We start from the raw sequence: 16094 nt of genomic DNA on the forward strand, positions 1-16094 counted from the left end.
CCTTTCACCCACGTGGGAAACTCAGAAGAAGCTCCTGGCTCCTGGCTCCTGGCTCCTGGCTTCCTATCAGCCCTATCAGCCTATCAATTGTGGCCATTTTGGGAGTGAACCAGCGGATGGAAGACCTTTCTTTCTGTTTATTCCTCTCTCCATCTGTGACTCTGCATTTCTCAAATAAATAAATAAAAATTTTTTTGACAGGCAGAGTGGACAGTGACAGAGAGAGACAGAGAGAAAGGTCTTCCTTTTTGCTGTTGTTTCACCCCCCAATGGCCACTGTGGCTGGCGCACTGCGGCCGGCGCATCGCGCTGATCCGAAGCCAGGAGCCAGGTGCTCCTCCTGGTCTCCCATGCGGGTGCAGGACCCAAGCACTTGGGCCATCCTCCGCTGCCTTCCCAGGCCACAGCATAGAGCTGGACTGGAAGAGGGGCAACCAGGACAGAATCCAGCACCCCGACCGGGACTAGAACCTGGTGTGCCAGTGCCGCAGGTGGAGGATTAGCCTATTGAGCCATGGCGCTGGCCAAAATAAAATATATTTTAGAAATAAAAAAGGCCACAAAATCTTATTTTTAAATTTTTGTTTCATTTCAGTATTTTTTTAATTTATTTGAATGGCAGAGTTACAGAAAGGAGACACACCCACAGAGAGAAAGCATTCTTCGTCTGATCCAGCTATCTGCTAATGCACCTGGAAAGTGAGCAGAAGATGGCCCAATTAGTTGTTTATTTATTTATTTATTTATTTATTTATTTTATTTATTTGAAATACAGTTACAGAAAGAGGTAGAGACAGAAACAGAGAGGTCTTCGATCTGCTGGATCACTCCCCAAATGGCCGCAATGGCCACAATGGCCAGAGCCAATCTGAAGCCATGACCCAGGAGCTTCTTCTGGTCTTCCATGTGGGTGCAGGGGCCCAAGGATCTGGACCATCCTCTGCTGCTTTCCCAGGCACATTAGTGGGGAGCTGAATGGGGATGCCAGCGCTGCAGGCCAGGGCTTTGACCTGCTGCGCCACAGCAGTGGCCCCAAGGTCCAATCAGTTGGGCCCCCACCACGCCCATGGGAGACTCAAATGGAGTTCCAGGCTCCTGACTTTAACTGGGCTGACCCCAATGGTTGCAGCCATTTGAGAACTGAATCAGAGGATGGAAAAACTCTCTTTGCCTCTTCCTCTCTCTCTGACTCTACCTTTAAAATACATAAATAAATCTTTTTTAAATGAACTTATCTTTTAATTCTATTTTCCCATGAACTTAAGATTTCTTTCTTTTTTTTCATATTTATTTATTTATCTGAAGGGAAGAGTCACAGAGAGAGCAAGATCTTCCATTTGCTGGCTCACTCCCCAAATGGCTGCAATGGCTGGAGCTGGGCCAGGCTGAAGACAGATCCAGGAGATTCTTACAGGTTTCCCACATTGGTGCAGGAGCCCAGGACTTGGGCCATCCACCACTGCTTTCCCAGACACATTAGCAGGGAGCTGGGTTGGAAATGGAGCAGCCAGGACTTGAATCAGCACCCAAATGGGATGCCAGCACTGTAGGCAGAGGCTTAACCTGCTGCACCACAGCGTCAGCCCCAGACCACATTTTTTTATTCATTGACCCATCAATGGACATGTAGGTTGTTTCTATATCTTAACTATTGTGAATCATGTTACTGTGAACATGGGAGTGCAGATATTTCTTTGAGACCCTCATTTCAATTCTTTTGGATAAGTACCAGAGTGGGACTGCTGGAGTATATTATAGCAATTATATTTTTAAATGTTTGAAGAACCACTGTATTGACTTCCATAGCACTTAAATCATTTTACATCCCTTCCGACAGTACACACAGGTTCCAATTTCTTTACATCCTTCCCAACTCTTCTTTTCTTTAATTGTTGCTTAAAAAACTAAACTAAGGGGCAGGTGTTTCAGCGTAGCTGATAAAGCCCCCATCCCCAACACCAGTATCCCATATGCGTGCCAATTAGAGTCCTGGAGGCCCCACTTCCAATGCAGCTCCTTGCTAATAGCCTGGGAAAAGCAGTGGAAGATGGCACGAGTGCCTAGGCCTCTGCCACTCATTGGGTGACCCAGATGAAGTTCTGGCTTTGGCCTGGCCCAGCCCTGGCCATTGCAACCATGTGGGGAGTGAACCAAAAGTGGAATATTCTCTCTCTCTGTCTCTCTGTCTCTCCCTCTCTCTGTAACTCCTACTTTCAAATAAATAAACCTTTTTTAAAAAAATCTCTCTGTAACTATGCCTTTTAAATCAATACAAAAACTTTTTAAAACTGAACTAAAATTAAATGAAATATATATGTATTCAACAGGTGTGGGATGATAATTTAACAGTGATTTTTAAAAAGTATTCATTTATTTATTTGAAAGAGTTACAGAGCAAGAGGGGGAAAAACAGAGAGAGAGAAAACTCTTCCCTATGCTGGTTCACTTCCCAAACGGCTGCAACAACCAGAGCTGGACCAGGCCAAAGCCAAGAGCCATGAGCTTCTTCTGGGTCTCCCACGTGGGTACAAAGGCCCAATCACTTTGGCCATCTTTCACTGCTTTCCCAGGTGCATTGGCAGGGAGCTGGATCAGAAGTGGAGCAGGGACTGGCACTGTGGCATAGCGGGTAAAGTTGCCGCCTGCAGTGCTGGCATCCCAAATGGGCACCGGTTCGAGACCTGTCTGCTCCATTTCCAATCCAGCTTTCTGCTATGGCCTGGGAAAGCAGTGGAAGATGGCCCAAGTCCTTGGGCCCCTGCACCCATATGGGAGACTTTGAAGAATCTCCTGGCTCCTGGCTTCGGATTGGCGCAGCTCTGGCTGTTGCGGCCAACTGGGGAGTGAACCAGTGGATGGAAGACCTCTCTCTCTGCCTCTCCTTTTCTCTGTGTGTAACTCTGACTTTCAAGTAAATAAAATGAATCTTAAAAAAAAAAAAAAGGAGAAGGAGGAGGAAGGGGGGGGAGGAGAGGGGGAGGGGAAGAGCAGCACACAAATCAGACACAAATCAGTGCCCATATGGGATGCTGGGTTTGCAGGCAACAGCTTTACCCACTACACTACAGTGCTGGCTCCATAATTTTTCTTTCTAATTTATTTATTTGTTTGTTTATGTATTTATTTATCAGAAAAGCAGAGCAACAGAGAGGGAAAAAGAGTCAGAGAGAGAGATCTTCCATCTGGTAGTTCATTTTCCAAATGGCTAGAAGGGCCAGGGCTGGGCCAGGCCAAAGCCAGGGTCTGAAACTCCATCCAGGTTTCCTGCATGAGTAATAAAGCCACAAGTTCTTGGGCCATGCTCTGCTGCTTTCCCAGGCGCATTAGCAGAGAACTGGTCATAAGTGAAGCAGCTGGGTCCTGAACCATAACACCAACCCCTGTCTTTTTTCTGTTTATTCTTTTGCTGTGCAGAAGTTTTTTAGTTCAATTTAGTTCTACTTGTCTATTTTTGCTTTTATATGCTGTTAATGTCACATCTAAGAAATCATTGCTACAACCAACATCATGAAGTTTTCCTTTTTAAAGATTTATTAATTTATTTGAAAAGCAGAGTTACAGAGAGAGAGAGCGAGCAAATATCTTCCATCCACTGGTTCACTCCACACATGGCCACAATGCCCGGAGCTAGGCTGATTAAAAACTGGGAGCCTGGAGCTTCATCCGGGTCTCCCACTTGAGTGTAGGGGCCCAAGGACTTGAGCCATGCTCTGCTGCTTTCCCAGGCACATTAGCAGGGGGCTGGATTGAAAGTGGAGCAGCCAGGACTGGAACCCACTCTCATATGGGATGCCTGTGCTGCCTGCAGTGGCTTTACCCACTAGGCCACAGTGCCAGCCCCATGAAGTTTTCTACTGCATTTTCTTTTAAGAGTTTTATAATTTTGAGTTTTACATTTAAGTCTTTAATCCACTTTGCATTAATTTTTGATTGTAGTATAAGAGTTCAAGTTCATTCATTTTACATCTGAATAGCCAGTTTTCCCAGCACCATTTGTTACAAACACTATTTTTTCCCCATTGTGTACTGTTGGCACCCTTGTCAAAGATTATTTGACCATATATTTGTGGATTTGTTTCTATATGTATGTTTTTATTCCAGTGCTATACAATTTCAGTAGGTTTATAATACTTTTTGAAGCCAGAAAGTGTGGTGTCTCCCGCTTTCTGCTTTCTTAATACTAGTAAAGCTGTAATAGATTTTTTTGAAAAGCAATAGCAAGCATACCAGGAGACATTTAAAGCAGGCTAAGAGTCTCAGCCAAAGCAATGCATTCAGTCAGCCCTTATCTTCTTATTCTTTGGGTTTTTAAAAAATTCTTATTTACTTATCTAATTTGAAAGGCAGAGAAGCCGGTGCCGCGACTCACTAGGCTAATCCTCCACCTGCGGCGCCGGCACACCGGGTTCTAGTCCCCATCAGGGCGCCAGATTCTGTCCCGGTTGCCCCTCTTCCAGGCCAGCTCTCTGCTGTGGCCTGGGAGTGCAGTGGAGGACGGCCCAAGTGCTTGGGCCCTGCACCCCATGGGAGACCAGGAAAAGCACCTTGGCTCCTGGCTCCTGGCTCCTGCCATGGGATCAGCGCGGTGCGCCGGCCACAGGGCGCCGGCCGCGGCGGCCATTGGAGGGTGATCCAACGGCAAAGGAAGACCTTTCTCTCTGTCTCTCTCTCTCACTGTGCACTCTGCCTGTCAAAAAAAAAAAAAAAAAAAAAAAAAAGAGAAGACAAAGATCTCTCATCTACTGGTTCACTCCCTAAACACCTGCTGCAACCAGGACTGAGCCAGGCTGAAACCAGGAGCCAAAAACTCCACCTAACTCTCCCTTGTAACTGGCAGGAATCGAAGTAGTTGAACCATCGTCTGCTGCCTCCCAGGGTGCATATTAGCACAGAGCTGGAATTGAGAGCAGAACCAGGTCTTGGATCCAGACCCTCCAATTCAGGATATGGGTGTCTCAATAGATGGCTTAACCACTACACCATGCCTGTTCCTTAACAAGGAACTAAAAGGCTTTGAGAATTCAAAGCTGCAGTTGTCAAGTGAAAATCTCCATCTTGCATTCTTTCAATAGCTATCATTCCACAAAACCTGCCCTGAGCAGAGTATCCAAACCAGCAGTTCTGAAATGGAGCCAGCTGGGATCAGAAACCCCTTACTTCAATGCAAAATATCTTTTCCCTGATAATCAAACCCCGGGCAGTCATTTTGGCTGCAGTTGAGACAAAGACGTTTGAAGAAGCACTGACTCTCTTACTTTTCCCGCAGAATCAGTGACTGTTTAGAAAGAAGTGCATCTTTTACGAGTGATTTATATTCAAAATGGTGGAGGTCCTGCCAGACAGGGAGTGGCAGAACAGAAATGTGGGTGATGCCGGAAACTGTTGCGAGTAAGAGGGAGAAGGCCCCTGCTGCACCCTAACGTCTCATTTTCATTTCCAGTCTTTTGACTTCCATTCAGTTTCATTGAGAAGAGCATAGTCTGTTTCTACAGCCCTTTCCTTACTCTCCTCTGTCTTCCTCCACTTTATTCCCAAGGCCATATTTTCACTTGAGAAAACCCTTAGTGTTCCTTTCACAACCTCTATAACCTTATTGCTATGACATCCTATTAGAATCTGGATTAGAGGCCGGCGCCACGGCTCAATAGGCTAATCCTCCACCTGCAGTGCAGGCACACCGGGTTCTAGTCCCGGTCGGGGCACTGGATTCTGTCCCGGTTGCTCCTCTTCCAGGCCAGCTCTCTGCTGTGGCCTGGGAAGGCAGTGGAGGATGGCCCAAGTGCTTGGGTGCCTGCACCCGCATGGGAGAACAGGAGAAGCACCTGGCTCCTGGCTTCGGATCAGCGTAGCGGCCATTTAGGGGGTGAACCAATGGAAAAGAAGACCTTTTTCTCTGTCTGTCTCTCTCTCACCGTCTAACTCTGCCTGTCAAAAAAAAAAAAAAAAAGAAAGAAAGAATCTGGATTAGAAGACTCAATTGTTGAAAATAATGATGACTCATTCTATAAAAATCATAGCAATACCACTTATTTGGTACTTAATTTCCAAAGAGTTTACATATATTAATTCATTTAACCCTTATAAGTTTCATAAGAATCTCATGAAGTAAGTAGTTAAATACCATACTCATTGACTCGAAGATGTTGTCAATATTAAGACATCGTTGTTTTGTTTACCATCAACTGTTTCACTTCCAATGCAGCTCCGTGCTAATGGCCTGGGAAAAGCAAAGGAAGATGGCCCAAGTGTTTGGGCCCCTGCATCTACTTGGGAGACCCAGTGAAGCTCTAGGCTCCCGGCCAGAGCTGGGAGTGGTGAGCCCAATCCAGCTTTCCTACATGGATGGCAGGGACCCAACTGCTTGAGCAATTATCTGCTGCCTCACAGGATTTATATTAGCAGGAAGCTGGAGTCAGGAGTTGGAACCAGGCATCAAACCCAGACGCTCCAATATGGGACTACAGCATCTTGACTGGCATCTTAACCACTAGGCCAAAGAGCCACTCCTGGAAAGTATTTTACACAGTACAGAGTTTACTTCTAACATGAACAATATGAACTGACAATCGTGTCACAAGTGCTCCTGACAATAATTGTAAGAAGCATCCTGATTTCAGAAATATGAAAATGGGGCTGGCGCAGTGGCTCACGTGGTTAATCCTCCGCCTGCAGCGCCGGCGTCCCATATGGGCTCCAGATTCTAGTCCCAGTTGCTCCTCTTCCAGTCCAGCTCTCTGCTGTGGCCCTGGAAGGCAGTGGAGGATGGCCCAAGTGCTTGGGTCCCTGCACCCGCATGAGAGACCAGGAGGAAGCACCTGGCTCCTGGCTTTGGATCGGCGCAGCGCGACAGCCGTGGCAGCCATTTGTGGGGTGAACCAATGGAAGGAAGACCTTTCTCTCTGTCTCTGTCTCTCTCTCTCTCACTGCCTAACTCTGCCTGGCAAAAAGAAAGAAAGAAAGAAAGAAAGAAAGAAAGAAAGAAAGAAAGAAAGAAAGAAAGAAAGAAAGAAAGAAAGAAAGAAAGAGAGAGAGAGAGAGAGAGAGAGAGAGAGAGAGAGAGAAAGAAAGAGAGAGAGAGAGAGAGAGAGAGAGAGAGAGAGAAAGAAAGAAAGAAAGGGAGAGAGAGAGAGAGAGAGAGAGAGAGAGAGAGAAAGAAAGAAAGAAAGAAAGAAAGAAAGAAAGAAAGAAAGAAAGAGAAAGGGAAAGGGAAAGGAGGAAGGAAGAAAGAAAGAGAGAGAGAAAGAAAGAGAAAGAAAGAAAAGAAAGAAAGATGAAAATGATGAAATAATTGCATCTTACCATGAATGACATTGTCTTCATTTTAGAGATAGGGAAACTGAAATACAGAGAGATTTAATGGCTTGCCAAAGCCACATCGATACTGGCTTAGCCAGAGGTGGTCTGGTCTCAGAGTCAGTGCTTTTGCCCCTAAGAGACGTTCAGAGTGGAATAAGATAATAGAAGTCTTCAAAAAGTTCATAGGAAACTTGTGGGGGAAAAAAAAAAGATTTAAAAGAATTTTTTTGCACAGAAAGATACTGATTTTTTTATTCCATCTTCCTCCATAGGGTTTTTTTAAGATTTTATTTATTTATTTGAGAGGTAGAGTTACAGACAGTGAGAGTGAAAGGAGACAGAGAAGAAGGTGTTCCTTCCGCTGGTTCACTCCCCAAATGGCAGCAACAGCTGGGGCTGGGCCTATCGGAAGGCAGGAGCCAGGAGCTTCTGAGTCTCCCACATGGGTGCAGGGGCCCAAGGACTTGGGCCATCTTCCACTGCTTTCCCAGGCCACAGCAGAGAGCTGGAGAGTGGAGCAGTCTGGGACACAAACCGGTGACCATATGGGATGCTGGCACCACAGGTGGAGGATTTAACCTACTGCATCCACAGCACCAGCCCCTCCAAAGGGTTTTTAAAAATATTTATTTTGGGGGCTGGTCTGTGGCATAGGGTTAGAGTAAGCCACCTGCCACACCAGCATCCCATATGGTGCCTATTCAAATCCCAGAGGCTCCACTTCTGATCCAACTGCCGCCTAATGCATTTGAGAAAGCAGTGGAGGATGGCCCAAGTGCTTGGGCCTTGAACCCATGTGGGAGACCCAGAAGAAGCTCCTGGCTCCTGACTTTGGTCTGGCTCAGCTCTAGCTGATACAGTTGGAGACCTGGATAGAGCTTCAGACTCCTGGCTTTGGCCTGGCCCAGCCTGGCCCTTGTGGCCATTTGGGAAGTGAACTAGCAGATGGAAGATCTTTCTCTCTGTCTCTCTTCTCTCTTTGTAACTCTGAATAGAAATTGAAATCCAAAGAAAATTTTATTTTCAAAATAAATAAAGGCAGAGGAGACAGAGAGAAAAAAGACAGAGACGGAGAGAGCTTCCATTGCTGGTTCACTCCCCAAAAGTCCACAACAGCCAGGGCTGGTCCAGGCCAAAGCCAGGGCCCCAGAAATCCATTTGGGTCTCCCATGTGGGTGGTAGGGGCCAAGGCACTTGAGCCATCACCTGTGAAGGAGCCTTGACTCTGACATGGGATGCAGGTATCTCATGTGGCAACTTATTCCACTGTGCCACAACACCTGCACCCTGTAACGTTTTTGAAATAGCTTTGTACTCCATGCATCTGCAGTAATGATTTTTTGCCAGTAGAAACCTCCCAAGACAGGAAACCCCACCTTATGATTCAGCAGATCTATTTTTGGAGAGCTCCAATTGGAAGAAAGTGCTTCTGGATCAAAATCTTGCACACACACACACACACTCTCTCTCTCTTTTAAAGAGATACTTTATTTGAAAGAGTTACAGAGAGAGAGAGAGAGAGAGGTTTTCCATCTGCTGATTCACTTTCCAAATGGCTGCAATGGCTGGAGCTGAGCTGATCCAAAGCCAGGAGCCAGGAACTTCTTCTGTGTCTCCCATGTGGTGCAGGGGCCCAAGGACTTGGGTCATCCTCCTCTGCTTTCCCAGGCACATTAGCAGGGAGCTGGATCAGAAGAGTAGCAGCCAGGACTCAAATCAGCACCCCTGTGGAATGCCAGCACTGCAGGTCAGGGCTTTAACCCACTGCACCTCAGCACCCACTCCATCTTGTACTTTATTATTATTATTTTTTTTTACAGGCAGAGTGGACAGTGAGAGAGAGAGAGACAGAGAGAAAGGTCTTCCTTTGCCCCAATGGCTGCTGTGGCTGGCGCACTGCAGCCAGCGCACCGCGCTGATCTGAAGCCAGGAGCCAGGTGCTTCTCCTGGTCTCCCATGCGGGTGTAGGGCCCAAGCACTTGGGCCATCCTCCACCACACTCCCTGGCCACAGCAGAGAGCTGGCCTGGAAGAGGGGCAACCGGGACAGAATCCGGCGCCCCAACCGGGACTAGAACCCGGTATACCAGCCTGATAGGCAGAGGATTAGCGTATTGGGCTGTGGCGCCAGCCTCCATCTTGTACTTCTTGATCTGTCCTTTGGGACCACACAGAACAAGCCGAATCCTCTCCATAAGAATGTGTTTTGGTTTTATTTTCCCAAATGGTATGAGAACTGCCTGGATTTCATTCATTCAGTAAGTATTTATTGAGCATTTGCTATTTCCAAAACACTGCAGGGAACTATATGTAAACACAAAGACTAAAACACAGGACCCTACATCAGAGATAAGTACCACATAAACAAAAAATAGTAAATGATAAGTACTGGAGATAAGGAAATTAGAGGAATAAAGACATTATATCTAGGGAAGAAGCAGCAGACTTTGAGGAGGACAACAGCAAATGAACTGGGATTTAGATGGCTGTAGATGGGTGGATACTATACCTAATGCAATGCCTAAGAGCATTGTTGTGCAGTGTATTGTTTAAAATTTGTTTTTTTTTTCTTTCTCCTGCTTATTAATGTATACAGTCTACCTCCACTGTTCTTCTTACCTATTTGTCTGCTCAACACTGCTTGAAATGAACTTAAAGATTATCTCATCCAACATTTTTCAAATTTTTAGGAGCAGAAGACTTTTTTTTTTTTTTTTTACAAATGCAATCATAGAAATAGAGAAAATACAATGGTTCTGTTGTAGCTGACATTGGGGTGGGAACATGTGGCACTGCTTTAACTTTACAGATTTGTGAAACTCACCACCCATTCCTCATCCAGTATTTACACTTATCTGGAAAGTGATCAGCTAGCCAGTGCTTGAACATCTACGTCAATAGGTTGTCACAAGCAAAAGACAGTACCTCTGTCCATTTTGTGTTGCTATAAAAGTTCATTTTAGCTCACAATCTTGGAGGTTGAAAGTCCCAAAACAGCCAGCCCTATCTGGTTTCTGGGGAGGGCCCGCTGGGTGCACCAGAACTTGGCAGAGAAGTGGAAAGAGAAATGGCCTAATGTAGAAGGGGCCAAACACATGGGGTGGATGCTCTCATGAGAACTCACTCTGTCCTGAGAGAGCTACATTAATCACTACCACAGGCAACGCTCCCTTGACCTAATTACCTTGTGCCTCATAAAGGTTCCAGCACCTCCTAACCCCACCAAACTGGAGACCAAGCTTCTAATACAAGAACATGTATGAGATGCCCTCAAACCATATCCAAAGTGCAGCAGTAAGTGCCAAGGACTGCCTAGGCACCGTCTTTCTTTTGCTGTTCGTTCACCTTCCAATGGCCACCACGGCCAGCGCGCTGCGGCCGGCGCACCGTGCTGATCTGATGGCAGGAGCCAGGTACTTATCCTGGTCTCCCATGGGGTGCAGGGCCCAACTACTTGGGCCATCCTCCACTGCACTCCCGGGCCACAGCAGAGAGCTGACCTGGAAGAGGGGCAACCGGGACAGAATCCGGTGCCCCAACCGGGACTAGAACCCGGTGTGCTGGCGCCGCAAGGCGGAGGATTAGCCTAGTGAGCCGCGGCGCCAGCTTCAGCGACCTCTTAAGGGGAGAGATAGGAGCATCATGGCTGTATCCCTTGGAAGGCCAAGGATGCCGCCAATATATTGAGGAGGGAGACAGAAACATCATGCCTGCATTCCTTGGAAGGCCAGGGATGCTAAGAACAGTCCCCTCGTGCCTTAGGTTATGGGAAGGCTCATGCCACAGAGGCCTTGGACGTCTTGTTCCAGGATAGCAGGCAAAGGTCTTGTTATCACATAAGATGTTCCTCCCCTCCTTGTGAGAGACAGCCTGATGCATACCACCCCATGGACGAAATTGTGCTGATGTGAACGAATATAGACTTGCTGACACAGCAAGGCTGAAAGTTATCTGTAGGGAATAAAAGCCACCAGGAGAGGGAAAGAGACTTTCTCTTTCTACTAGGGTGGAGGCTCCCTCTGGCCCCCTGCTTTTCCATAATCTCTTATCTCTATTGTACCCTCCCCTCTTTACCCTGGAAAATATGCTGAGCAGGTCTTGGCAGTAAGTTATATAGATACAATATCAATTAAGCTATTATTATGGAGGGAAGTGAATTAAGTTACTATTTTGGACATGTAGGTCAATCAAGTCGAAATTAAAAAAAGAAAGGTTTTCCTTCCGTTGGTTCACCCCGCAAATGGCTGCTACGGCCGGTGCTGCGACGATCCAAAGCCAGGAGCCAGGTGCTTCTTCCTGGTCTCCCATGCGGGTGCAGGGGCCCAGATATACATCTTAACACTGCTTTTATTATATCTCATTTTCCTTGCTTAAAAAAAAATGAATGCACCCTGGGAGGCAGTAGATAATGACTCAAGTGACTTCATTCCTGCCACTCAAGTAGGAGACCTGGTTTGAATTCCTGGCTCCCAATTTTGGTCTAGCCCAGCAGTGGCTACTGTGAGCATTTGGGGAGTGAACCAAATAGGAAGTCTTTGATAGGATAAAAAATCTTTGTCTCTCTATCCCTCTGTCTGTTTCTCTGCATCTCAAATAAATGAATACATAAAAGTTTGGGGGAAAAAAAGATAGAAACAAAATATCAGAAAAATTAAAAATAAGAGATATTCTACAAAATATCTGGGTGTTAGTGTTGTGGCACTGCATCTGAAGCTGCTACTTGTGACACCAGCATCCCCTATTGGAGCACTGGTTCAAGTTTCACTTGTAGCGTTTCCAATCCAGCTCCCTGCTAATGTGCCTGGGAAAGCAGAAGATGGCAAAAGTGCTTAGGCCCCTGCCACCCACATGGGAGACCTGTATGGAGTATGGAATTCCTGACTCCTGGCTTTGGCCTGGCCCCTGCACCTGGCCATTTGCAGCCGTCTGGGGAGTGAACTAACAGGTGAAAGATCCCTCTCTGACTCTTCGACTCTATGTGCTTTCAAATAAATAAATAAATCTTTTTTTAATATTGCCTATATTTACAAAAAATATCAAGATTATGAAAAGAAAAACCTGAGGACCTGTTCCAGACTAAAAATTAGAGAGACATGGCTGGTGCCACGGCTCAATAGGCTAATCCTCTACCTGCGGCTCCGGCACACGGGGTTCTAGTCCCGGTTAGGGCGCCGGATTCTGTTCTGGTTGCCCCTCTCTGCTGTGGCCCGGAAAGGCAGTGGAGGATGGCCCAAGTGCTTGGGCCCTGCACCCGCATGGGAGACCAGGAGAAGAACCTGGCTCCTGGCTTCAGATCAGCGTGGTGCGCCAGCTGAAGTGCGCCGGCCGCATTGGCCATTGGAAGGTGAACCGCAGTGGCCACTGGAGGCTGAACCAATGGAAAAAGGAAGACCTCTCTCACTCTCTCTCTCTCACTGTCCGCTCTGCCTGTCAAAAAAAAAAAAAAATTTAGAGAGACTTGAATTTGGGGCTGGCATTATGGCGTAACGGGTAAAGCTACTGTCCATAACACCAGCATCCCATATGGGCACTGGTTTGAAATGTGGTCTGGGGCTGGCACTGTGGCACAGGAAGTTAAGCCTCCACCTGCAGTGCCTGCCTCCCATAGGGTGCTGGTTCCAGTCCTGACTGCTCCACTTCCAATCCAGGTCCCTGCTAATAGCCTGCGGAAAGCAGCAGAAGATGGCCCAATCTGGGTTCCTGCCACTGATGTGGGAGACCCAGATGAAGCTCCTGTCTTTGGCCTGGCTAAGCCCTAGCTCTGGTGGCTACTTGGGGAGTGAACCAGTGGATGGAAGATCTTTCTCTCTCCTTCCCTCCTTCTCCCCCTCACCATCTCTCCCTCTTTCTCTGTAACTCTGACTTTCGTATGAATAAACAAATGTTAAAAAGAAAAAGTGAGGCATGAATTCAACCCAGATTTTGGATTTTTTGTTCTGTAAGGGCTTGTATTGGGACAATTGTCAAAATTTGAGTAACATGTAAATTGGCTAGTAGTATCATATCAATGTTCATTCCTTGACATTGAAAATTGTGTAGTGGTTATGTAAAAGAATATACTTATTAGAAAATATATTTTGGCATGTCTAGGGTCGAAGGGCTGAAACTTTCACACAGTGCAGAAGGAAGATTTGAGAGAGAGACTCAAATGTGGTAAACTGAAGAGCTGGAGAATCGGAGCAGATGATGTGTAAATTCTTTGTGCTGTTGCAATCGTTCTTTCAGACAGAAGTTATGATAAAAATGACTTGGAGGTAATATTCCTGTGACCACTTAAACAGAATTTCTGGGGAGATCAAATAAAATTTTGTGAGGGAAAGAGCTTTATAGGCTGTAAGTCTCCCTACAGATACAAAGCATAGTTATTACTAGGCTTTATAAGCTACTGGGCTCTAACAAATGTAAAACAAGGGTTTCTACTGGATTTTGATAGTTTCTACAGAGATTAAGTCCAGTTATGTGTCAATTAACTCAGTGATTTTTCCTCTGGGTGAAGGATTTTACAGTTAGAGAGGATTGCACCTTGCTTTTCATTGCTTTAGAAGGGTCAATAATCAATAGTAACTTTATTACCTCATTTGTTGCACAAAATCCATATTCTGAAAAATTGTCTCTTCTTCTGTATTTATTTCTTGAGACCAAATGGCCTCCAAGTCCCTTTGCAACACTGGAATCCCATGATTTAATAGCAGTTCAGAAAAGCCACTGGTGAGAGGGCTGGTGCCTCTTATCCTGTATCATCACCCAGCCGAACTGTGATGCTGTCTTCCTTGGTACCATGAGCCTACTGACTGCCCTGCGGTAGGCCAGCACGTAGCAGGTGCTCAGTAATACTCAGTTAACAAACCCTAGAAGGTGGAAACGTAGGGCATCCATAGATTTGATCTACCCATTTCCCCCTTTTAAATTTTTCTCTTTTAAAAATTTTATTTATTTATTGAACAGGCAAAGAGAGAGAATGACAAAGAGAGCAAGCTCTCATCTGCTGATTCACTTACCATATGCTTTTAACAGCCAAGACTGGGCTGAACCAAAGCCAGAAGCTGAGAACTCAATCCAGGTCTCCCACGTGAGTGACAGGAACCCAATCACTTGAATCATCACTTCTGATCCCAGAGTACATTAACAGAAAGCCGGAGTCAGGAGCTAGACATGGATATAGAACCCAGGCACTCCGATGTGAGATATGGAGACCTTAACCACTAAGCCAAATGCTTTCCCCTTTCTCCCAATTTCTGATGTGTTTCTTCTCCTTAAAATATTAGCTTCAGGGACCGTTGCTGTGGTGCAGTGGGTTAACGCTCTGGCCTGAAGGGCTGGCATTTGGGCGCCGGTTTGAGACCTGGCTGCTCCAATTCCAATCCAGCTCTCTGCTTATTGACTTCAAAATAATCTAGGAATTATCTGCAGGTTTTAATTGTCCATGAAATATGATTCCTTTAATGGCAAGTAATATCATGCTTTGGTTCTAAGCAATATTCTTAAAGTGACATAAAGAAGCTGGAGGAAATAATTTGCACAGAAAGAAAAACTTAGACCTCATTGTTAAGTCCTAAAAGAAAACTTCTGGAAGAATCTGGGCTCTATGCAGGTATCCTTTCATTTTTTGTCATTGACACATTCCTTATCTATGTAGGATTTTCATTGTTTTGTACTGTAATTTATCTGTTTGTGTGTATCCTCCATAAGACTGTGAATTGTGATGGAAATCTTGTCTGGTGTTCAGACCAAAGAAGATGATCTTATAATTACTCCTCCTGAGTAGGAAAAAAAAAAAAAAAGAATTGGGGACCAGCACCATGGTGCAGTGGGTTAAAGCCCTGGCCTTAAGTGCTGGCATCCAATATGGGTGCTGGTTCTAGTCCTGGCTGCTCCTCTTCCAATCCAGCTCTCTGCTATAGCCTGGGATAGCAATGGAGGATGGCTCAAGTCCTTGGGACCCTGCACCCACGTGGGAGACCCAGAGGAAGCTCCTGGCTCCTGGCTTTGTATCGGCGCAGCTCTGGCCATTGCGGCCAACTGGGGAGTGAACCAGCAGATGGAAGACTCTCTCTCTCTCTCTCTCTCTCTCTCTCTCTCTCTCTCTCTCTTTGATAGGCAGATTTAGACAGTGAGAGACAGAGAGAAAGGTCTTCCTTCCATTGGTTCACCCCCAAATGGCCGCTACGGCCAGCGAGCTGCGGCCAGCGCTGTGCGCTGATCCGAAGCCAGGAGCCAGGTGCTTCCTCCTGGTCTCCCATGCGGGTGCAGGGCCCAAGGACTTGGGCCATCATCCACTGCCTTCCCGGGCCACAGCAGAGAGCTGAACTGGAAGAGGAGCAGCCAGGACTAGAACCGGTGCCCCAACTGGGACTAGAACCCGGTGTGCTGACGCCGCAGGCGGAGGATTAGCCAAGTGAGCCGCGGCACCAGCCTGACCTCTTCTCTTTCTCTCTCTCTCTCTTTCTCTCTCTCTCTCTCCATCTCTCTATTTCTCTATCTCTCTCTCTGTAACTCTGCCTTTCAAATAAATAAAATGAAAAAAAAAAAAAAAGAATTGGGACCGGCATTGTGATGTAGGGAGTTAAGCTGCCACTTGAGACACTGGCATCCTATATGGGTGCCAGTTTGTGTCCTGGCTGCTCCAGTTCCTATCCAGCTCCTGCTAATGTGCCTAGGAAAGCAACAGAGGATGGCCCAAGTACTACAGCTTCTACACCCATATGGAAGACCTGGAAGAAGTTCATGGCTTCGTCTTGGACTGTCTCTGGCCTTTGTGAACCAGTGGATGGAAGATCTCTCTCCTTCTGTCTCTGCCTG

The sequence above is a fragment of the Oryctolagus cuniculus genome, chromosome 9, assembly GCF_964237555.1.
Source record: "Oryctolagus cuniculus chromosome 9, mOryCun1.1, whole genome shotgun sequence".
Classification (NCBI taxonomy): Eukaryota; Metazoa; Chordata; class Mammalia; order Lagomorpha; family Leporidae; genus Oryctolagus; species Oryctolagus cuniculus.